Genomic DNA, 9,504 nt, shown 5'->3' with positions numbered 1-9,504 from the left:
ATCCATTTTCCTCTCTTAGTTCCAAATTCTTGTTGTGTCAAGATTGACTTGAATTATTATCAAGGACCATTGCAATAACATGGGAATTCAAAATGTAGAAGCAAAAATGCTTCACTACTTTGACAAGAGCATAAGTCTGCTTCTCCATTTGAGAGTACTTAAGTTCATTAGATTTAAGAGGAAAACTCATGAATGCAATTTGGGATTCAATCCTGTATATATTCTTTTACATGAGAATGGTAGAAAGAGTATGCTTAGAAGCATAACTATACATGATAAAATCTTTGGTGTAGTCAAGACACGCCAAAACTGGAGCATGTGCAATTACAACCTTAATCTCACTGAAGGCTACCTTCCCTTCCACAATCCAATAGAAAGTAGACATTCCTTTCATCATGTTTAAAATATGATGAGTCTTCTCAACAAAATCTGGGACAAACGATCTTTAAAAGTCCACTTTGTTGAAGAAGGAATGAACTGAAGTTTTACTTGTTGGCAAGGAAAGAATTTTAATATATTTGACTCATTTAGTGTCAATCTTAATACCCTCCTTAGACAATATATGCCCAAGGAGATTGCCTTCTATTACCCAAAAAATTTACTTCTTTGAATTGAGAGAAATCCCATGTTGATGACATATCTCGAGGATTTGTTGCAAAGGGAAGAAATGATCTTGTTGTTTTTTTGCAAAAATTATCAAGTTATCCAAATACACAACAATGAAATTACAAAGGAAATACCTGAAAGCTAAGTACATTGCTCTCTAGAATGTGGCACTAGCATTTTTCAAACCAAATAGCATTCTTCTATAAGTAAATGCACCCACATGTGTGTGAAAGTTACTATCCCTAACTTGATTGTAATCCGAAAAACCATCCAACATAGATAGCATTTGGAAACCTATTACTGTTTGAAGCACCTAATCCATCACTAGAAATGGATGATTTCCCTTCAATGATATTTCATTCAAATTATGAAAATCCACACAAATGTTGATTTAACCATTCTTTTTTTGCACGGGCACAATATTTGTAATACAGAGACTTTTACTCTGTGTTGGCCCACTTGTGGTCCACCCAACTGAAAATTTTTAAGTCGGGCCCCTCTAGTTGTGTATCATGTCTCCATAGACTTTTTCCCTTTAAAGTTGTGTGTTAAATCTCAGTTAAGTGAAAAATAACATCTTTAAAACTCTCTGAACCATTGAACCCCCTTGAACCAGTTCAGTCAGGTTCAATCAGGTTCAGAGGTTCAACAGGTTCAATTGGTTCAGTGAGGTTCACCAAGTTCAACCAGTTCAAGAAGTTCAACAGGAAGTGGTTGGAAAGTCATCATAACCAGAACATGGGCGACACTTACTGCAATCATTTAGAAATCCCAAGGAAAGCACCATGAGCATATCTGGATGTCGCGCGTGTAGAGAGAAAGAATGCACATAATCTGCAAAAAAATGTTTGTGACCTTGGGAAAAAATAATGATGAGAGAGGTACTCCACATACAACCTGATAAGGAAGTTATGGTGTAGTTTTTTTGAGAGAAGAAGATGTGAAAATCACTGAGAACATTATTTTGAGAAGTCTGATTTTATGACAGTCATATAGACCCGCACACAATAGCACATATATTTTGACTCACATATTATTTTTAAAATCGCTCCAGTCCGAATTCAGAAAATTATGTTTCGGCCAACATATCCAAAATTGACAAAGATCCAACAGTGAAAACAATAGTTACGCTCCTTGCACCGAGATAGATTTTGACTGTCACAAACATTTTCAGTTCACCCAGCATAAAGAATATTTTTATTTTGGTTTAAAATATTCAAGTGCCACCTGTCCAAATGAACTTATAAACTTTAGATAATTATATTTCTAATGTTTATAAATATTTGATGCTATAAATAAGAGTAATGGGGAAAGTGAAAAGTAAAAGTTAAAAGGTTTTTCAAGATCCAATTATAAAACTGAATAAAGATCTCATGTAGCTATTTATTGCAAAATCATTGAAAGAGGCATGGTTCTTTTCTTTTCTTTTTTTCCAGTAGCCTGTGGGTGAGAGGGAGTGGATTTTTATTTGTAAGGGAGGATTTGAATCTTTTCTAAGCAAAGTTTTGTACAGAAAATATCAATCTTTGAGTTGATTTTTAAACATGAATAGAATGCAGATGATATCTTCAATCTTTGTGTTGTTGATATTCTTCTCATGACTGTAGTTGGACTTTGAGCCTTTGCAGTTGTTTATTAATGTCTTTTCTACTATAATTGATTGTGTATGTGGATTTATTACAAGACTATGTGCTTGAAAGCAAGCCATATTGGAGCAACAACATTCTCTGTTAGTTTTTAGTCCAAATGTTATCCATAAGTGCAGACAATTAAACTTTGATTTAATGGTCTTCATTTATATCTGTTTTGTAAATATTTGGCATTCATTTTCATGGCTATGGATGAATGTTATTTTCCTTTATTGCTTTCTAGTTAAAAGCATATCAGCAATTTAATTCATTGTAAATCTTCTAAGAGGGAGTTGTGCCTCTCAATTCAGAGGAAGATTATCACTTCAATGATAATCTATCCAACTGTTAATGCTTTTTGTCCTTCATTCTAGAAATTTTGAGTTTATTTGTATAGTTATTTTAGAAGGACAAATATGTTAAGTAACACTCTGGTAGCTAGAATTGAAGCTATTATATTACTTCTTGCATATGATGCTTATAAGAACTTCAAGGTATATCAGATGGATGCAAAGTCATCCTTTTTGAATGGTGATTTGGAAAAGGAAGTCTACATTGAGCAACCGGATGGGTTTTCATTATCAAATGAAGGAGACATGTTATGCAGATTGAAGAAAGCATTGTATGGACTTAAACAAGCCCCAAGAGCTTGGTATGACAAATTGGACAAATATTTGATGAAGTTGGGATTTTGTAAAGGTACTATTGATACTAATTTATACTTTAAGGTTGATATTGATAACATTAGATTTGTTGAAGTTTTTGTTGATGACATTATTTTTGGAGGAGATGATGATTTGAGTATGAGGTTTGTTGATGATATGCAAAAAGAGTTTGAGATGTCTATTGTAATAACCCACCATATTTAACCCAACAAAATTTGACCATTCTTTTTTTTTTTTGTTAAATTTAATCATTTGTGTTTGATTCAATCACATACTTTGGGCATCCATCCATTCGGATTAGGCATTCATCCATCCAGGATGAGCATCTAACCATATAGGTTAGGCACTTGTCCATACGGGACATAAGATTTAATCTATCCAATACGGGATAGGCATCTACCCATACGGGGTAGGCATCTATCCAAATCAGGATAGGCATCTACCCATGCGGGGTAGGCATCTATCCAATCGGGATAGGAGGTGCTCTGGGTAGAGACTTAGACTCATCGGGACCATTTGGGTCCTGAGCCACTTACTAAGTACTACACTCTTCTAACAGAAGTGCACTGAGGTCGTCGTCCTTAGGAGTAATTAAATAACATAATACAAGCTTGAATTCTACCTCAGAATTTGGCTTAAAGCCTCAGGAAGTCAAGCGAATCCATACGGGATTCCTTCCGAGTATGCATTGAATTACTTTTTCCCATTTTAATTATCTTTCAAATTAAGATTATATTCAATCCTTCTATACCAAGCCTAGACCCCACCTACGAACGCTTGAGTATGAGGGACAACTCCATCCCAAGACTACCTACATACTCGCTTCGGCACGGGATCAAGGCGTAAAGTATGTAGTTCTATTTTCTACTCTATGGTTTGATGTAAACTAATTAGTGGGTATGCAACCCTTTCTAGGGTCAATGTCCCAGATAGTTTCTCTGCGGTTGCTACCCACGGTGGTAGTGCTTAAGCAAAGGCTCAAGATGGCCTATTGCTTGTGGCCTAAAACACTAGATCCTAAATTCTTATCATAAGCGTCACCCATGACCAAATGTCAATCGACAACAATTCTTTGAGATTAAGTCAATTTCATAAAAGCATTTCACTCAACATCCCTATAGGGGTTTACTATAGTTTAACTCAGCGAATGAAAGATCATTTTAGAATTATCTTATTAAATTATTGATCCAAGGGGGATTACCTGCCCCTTGGATTTTAACTTCCAAGTGTCCCTTATTACTCCCCGATGATTTATAGGGACGATGTCATAGACGTCGTTGATGTAGCTTTATTAGGCTTTAAGTGCAGTAGTTCAACATGATGGCATTACCCGTAAGCGTGACCCAGAGGCACTGTATATACCGAATGCTACTAGGTTTTGGTTTTCCAACTTCCTTTATTTAATTTTCTAACTTATGATAAACATCATGCTTGAAAAATAATTATGAATTTAGGCATTGCAAGGCTCAATTAATTGAGATAACTACTTGATGAATTATATGGAATAAAAGCCATAACTAACATTATTTATTATTCAAAACTTGAAATATAACTTTGCATAAGAATAACGATTGGGAAACTTGCATAATAATAACAATTAGGAAACTTGCGTAATAATATTTAAATGTGAAACTTGCGTGGAGATGGAGACGCCAATAAAGGTAATCAATGTAAGGAATTTGCATGAGGCGAAGGTAGTGTAATTACATGTGAGGATATCGCTTATAAAGCCACTAATCCCAAAATAGAATTTAGCTTCAAATCATTTAATATGGATCAATTGCTTAAGTGGATAAAAAAAAGTCTAATTTATAATATTTGGTATAGTTTAGTTTGCGGTTTATAAATTGCTAAAACTAATTATAAATCTAAAAAAAATTTACCTAAGTTAAAATTTTATTAAACTGAATTATATATATATATATATAAAGAATTTAATTAAACTAAAACTTTATGTATATATAAAAAAGATTTAACACTTAACATTTAAAATTAATTTTTTTTTTGTTTAATGGCATGGTACCGGGGAATGGGAAGGGCCCACGGGTCCCATCATCACTGTGGGCCTGTGGGCGCAAGCCTGCAGTGATGAGGGGACCGCTGTGGTCCCCCCACTACCCTACGGCCACTACCGTAGGTTAGTGGAGGGTACCACTAGGTACCCCCTCAACTTGCGACATGACTACGATGTCCCCTCCCTGCAGTGGCCCTCATCCCTATGCAAATCATTTTGCTGTACATTTCTTCGTACTGTGTTGCATCATCATTTTCTTTTATTTTATTTTCTCTTGCGATAATTTAACAACTTAGATATATATATATATATATATATGGTTTCCAGTTTAAATTATTTAAGCATAGAGAGTATTATATAACCAGTATATGAGAGATGAATATTAATGTAAACAATAAGGATTTATTTGCAGGAGTGAATAACACAGAGGGTTATTCACAGAGAGATCTATTCCTCAATTTCAACTATTATTTCCAGAAAGAGGCAGATAACCAGACATAAAAACATTAATGGAACCAAATGAGAATATCATAGAGAATTATTCATAGCGAAATCTATCCCTCCTTTTCAACTAATTTTCACAGAGAAAATATATATAACCAGACTCAAAATATTAATGGAACCAAATGAGAATATCATAGAGAATTATTCACAGCGAAATCTATCCTTTCATTTCAACTAATTTTCACAGAGAAAATATATATAACTAGACTCAAAATATTAATGGAACCAAATTAGAATATCACAGAGAATTATTCACAGTGAAATCTATCCTTTCATTTCAACTAATTTTCATGGAGAAAATATATAACCAGATAATAGAAAAATATTTATGGGATCAAATGAGATCAAGGATTCATTCACAGGAGATATATTCTTCAACTTCAATTGATATTCACAGAGGAATTTTGATTCAACTATTATTCACATAGAGATCTATTTAAAGAATGAGGTTCAGATTTCCTATTCGAAAAACCAGAGAGATGAATTAGAGGGAGGAAGTAAGGATTGATCTAATCTAATTCTCAGTAAGGAATTGAAACAAATTCTTCTTCTTCTTTTTTTTTCTCTTACTAATCTAATACTCAGCAAGGAATTGAAACAAATTCTTCTTCTTCTTTTTTCTCTTACTAATCTAATACTCAGCAAGGAATTGAAACAAATTGATCTAATTCTCATCAAGGAATTGAAACAAGATTGATCTAATCTAATTCACAACAAGAATAAGATGCATGATTCAAAATAAAACAAAACTGAATTAAAAGAACCTGGATACTTGAAATTGATGTAGAATCCCCTATGAATCCTTCAATTAGCCTCCCTTGATCCTTCAAGCTTGAAAAAAAATCCTCCAAAGCAACCTTAGCTATTCTCCAAAAATGAAATATGACTACCAAAAACAAATACTTGAGAGAAGAATTTCTTCAAGGAATAACCAACTCCCATTTTTGAAAAATTGCATATCATTTATAAGAAAATTCCCTCTATTGCATTATCTAGAAAATTTAATTACAAAGGAGATTCTTTCCCAATTTTGGACTTCATGCAAATTGATTAGACTTAGTGGAGGAGTTACATGCAAGGTGGTGGAGAATCCTCTAGAAGCTTCTTATTCTTCCTACAACATGTGCCATAATTGAATGTTGAAAAATAAATAAATAAATAAGAAAAATGTATATTTTCCATGTGTGTGTGTGTGTGTTTTATTTTATCCTTTTATAAAATTCATTCAATCATTTAAATAGCTTATCCAAAAATATAATAGAATCGTATTTTAAATCCAAAAGTGATAAAGGAGGGTTGTGACATCTATGATAGGTGAGATGAAATTCTTCTTAGGATTGCGGATTACACAGATTGGTAAAGGCATTTTCATTTCTCAATCTAAGTATGCAAAGGAATTGTTGAAGAAGTTTGGGTTAGATAACTCCAAACCTATTGGAACTCCTATGGTGACTGGATGCAAGTTGTCTAAGCATGATGAATCTCCAAAAGTTAATCAGACTTTTTATAGATCTATGGTTGATGGACTACTATACTTGACCCAGACTAGACCGGGTATTATGCATGTTGTTTGTTTTATGCAAGATTTCAAGTTGATCCTAAAGAAACGCATGTTACTACTGTGAAGAGTATTTTCAGATACTTGAAGGGGACAATTGGCTATGGTTTGTGGTATCCGAAGAATGATGATTTCATGTTATATGCTTATACTGATGTTGATTAGGCAAGTGATATTGATGACTGAAAGAGTATCTCCAGTGGTGCATTCTTTTTGGCAAAGAAGTTGGTTTCTTGGGCAAGTAAGAAGCAAGATGATATTTCTCTATCTACTGCAAAAGCTTAATACATTGTTGTTGCTAGCAACTACACTCAGGTAGTTTGGATGAAGCAAAAGTTGAAGGACATTAGAGTTGTTTATGATGACCCTACTATTACATATTGTGATAATTCAAGTGCTATTAATATTTTCAAGAATCTGATACTGCATTCTAAAACAAAGCATATATCAATCAAGTATCATTTCTTGAGGGAGAAAGTCAGTGAGGAAGAAGTCAAATTGGAGTATGTATCTACAAAGGATCAAATTTCAGATATATTTACTAAGCCTTTGCCTGTAGATACATTTATATATCTAAAAGATAAGTTAGGGGTCTTCGCCCCTCCTGATGAGAACTAGATGCATCAATCTAGTGGACTTCAAAGTCTTATCTTCTTATCCAGATTGATGAGCAGGTGTTGCTACTCAGTTGGAGTAGTTAGTGTATGGTTCAGTGGTTTGTGTTTGGGGGAGAGAATCATAATTTGTATATTATTAGAGGGAGATATTTTGTTTTCAGAGTCTTTTTGCATTGATGTCAAAGTGGGAGAGAAGCATGTGAAAAATTGTCTTATCTTAGAAGCTTTGTGTGCATGATCTCAGGGGGAGATAATTGGTGTTGATTTTTTTCTTTGCATTGATTGTTTTTCACATCCATAGGACCATATGTTGCCATGAATGCCAAAGGAGGAGATTTCTGGATATTGTTGTTGCTAGGATATGTTGTTATCATTGATATCAACATATTCCTATATTCCTATGTTGCAGAGAGTTGGTTTGGTTGTTTCAATTGGTATGTTGCAGATGTCCTGGTGCATATTTGTGATTTCAGTAATGAAGTATCTCTAGTTGATTCAGTGTTGGTTTCATGATGCTATCTGATGATTTGATCAAGCTATGGATTCTGGTATGAGGATTGGTTTTTCAATGTTCAGTGTTGTAGTATTTCTGTATTTGATCCATTATGCTCTGAAATGATTATACTTTGAGTTGTGGATTTGGGAGAGTGTTTAGGATGATCATGTGTATCTTTGATTCAAATGGTTTGTGATTTGGTGCTCTGCAAGTTATCTTTCTAGTCCCAGTTGTTGTTGTTGAGTCTTCTTGAAGTATCAGCGTGTTGATAGATGAAATTTGATTAAGTGGTGTTGGTGCAGCTATTGTGGATGGTTCTAACATTCTTGTTGGTGTTTCCTAATCATGTCCTATTTATTTTGCTAGTCTGTATCGATCATTGTGTGTGTTATTGAGGATCTTATGGGTCTAGTGATGTTCTTCATGTTATGTGACATTTTCAGTGGTGCAGTATGTTGCAGATGATCTTGGCAAGATTTCTAGTGGTGTTACGTGTTTGCAGATTTGATTTGGGTCCATGCTATGTTGTCATGACATTGTATTGGTCTGGTGTTGATCTATGTATCGTGTGATGTAATTTGGTAATTATGTCTTAAGGTTTGAACCGACCTTGTAGTCAAGGTTGATGATTTGTATAAATAGGTGTCATATTCATGTAATTTGGATATTGGTGTTGTGTCTACATTATAAGAGAGTGGTGTATGTGTAAACAAGTGAAATCATCTTTAGGTATGAAGTGTAGAGAAAAGAGTGTTGTAGGGTAGACAAATGTGCTTAACTAGAACTCTCATCAGGAATTTGGAGATGCTATTCTTTTAGTTCATGTAATCTAGATTATAGTCCAATCCTTGTAAGGCAGTGAGCCTTCCTTGAGGTTCTAGCCCTTCTTGTTTTGAGCAGTGAGCTCTAGGCAGTGTGCCTGAATGCAAGTGCATTCCCCATTGTAATATTTTCACATACTACTGCAGAGTATCATTCTATTGTGGGTAGGTTCCCACTGTGGTTTTTTCCTTAACTGGGTTTTCCACGTCAAAATCTTGGTGTTATGAGTGTTACATTTATTGTGCTTATCTTTGTTCTTGTTGCAATTAATCAGATATAAAGTTGTGCTTAAATTGTATGATCTAGTGAAAACTAATTCACCCCCCCTCTCAATTTTCTTTCATTGTTGTTGCCAACAATTGGTATCAGAGCTAGATTCTCTGGAAGAATCTTGACCGCTTGAGGAGATCTAGGATGGCAACCTATGTTTTCATGAAAGAGAATCCAAGATTTCAAGGAAGCAATTGCATTGTATGGAAGGACTGGATGGAGTGTCATTTTAAGTGTCTTGGAGATGATTATTGGAAGATTACACATAATACCTACAATGTTCCTTAGAATTGTCCAGTTACTACAAATAAGATCAAGGATGAT

The sequence above is a fragment of the Cryptomeria japonica genome, chromosome 5 (genome assembly GCF_030272615.1).
Source record: "Cryptomeria japonica chromosome 5, Sugi_1.0, whole genome shotgun sequence".
Taxonomy (NCBI): Eukaryota; Viridiplantae; Streptophyta; class Pinopsida; order Cupressales; family Cupressaceae; genus Cryptomeria; species Cryptomeria japonica.
Note: the sequence above shows the minus strand (reverse complement) of the source record.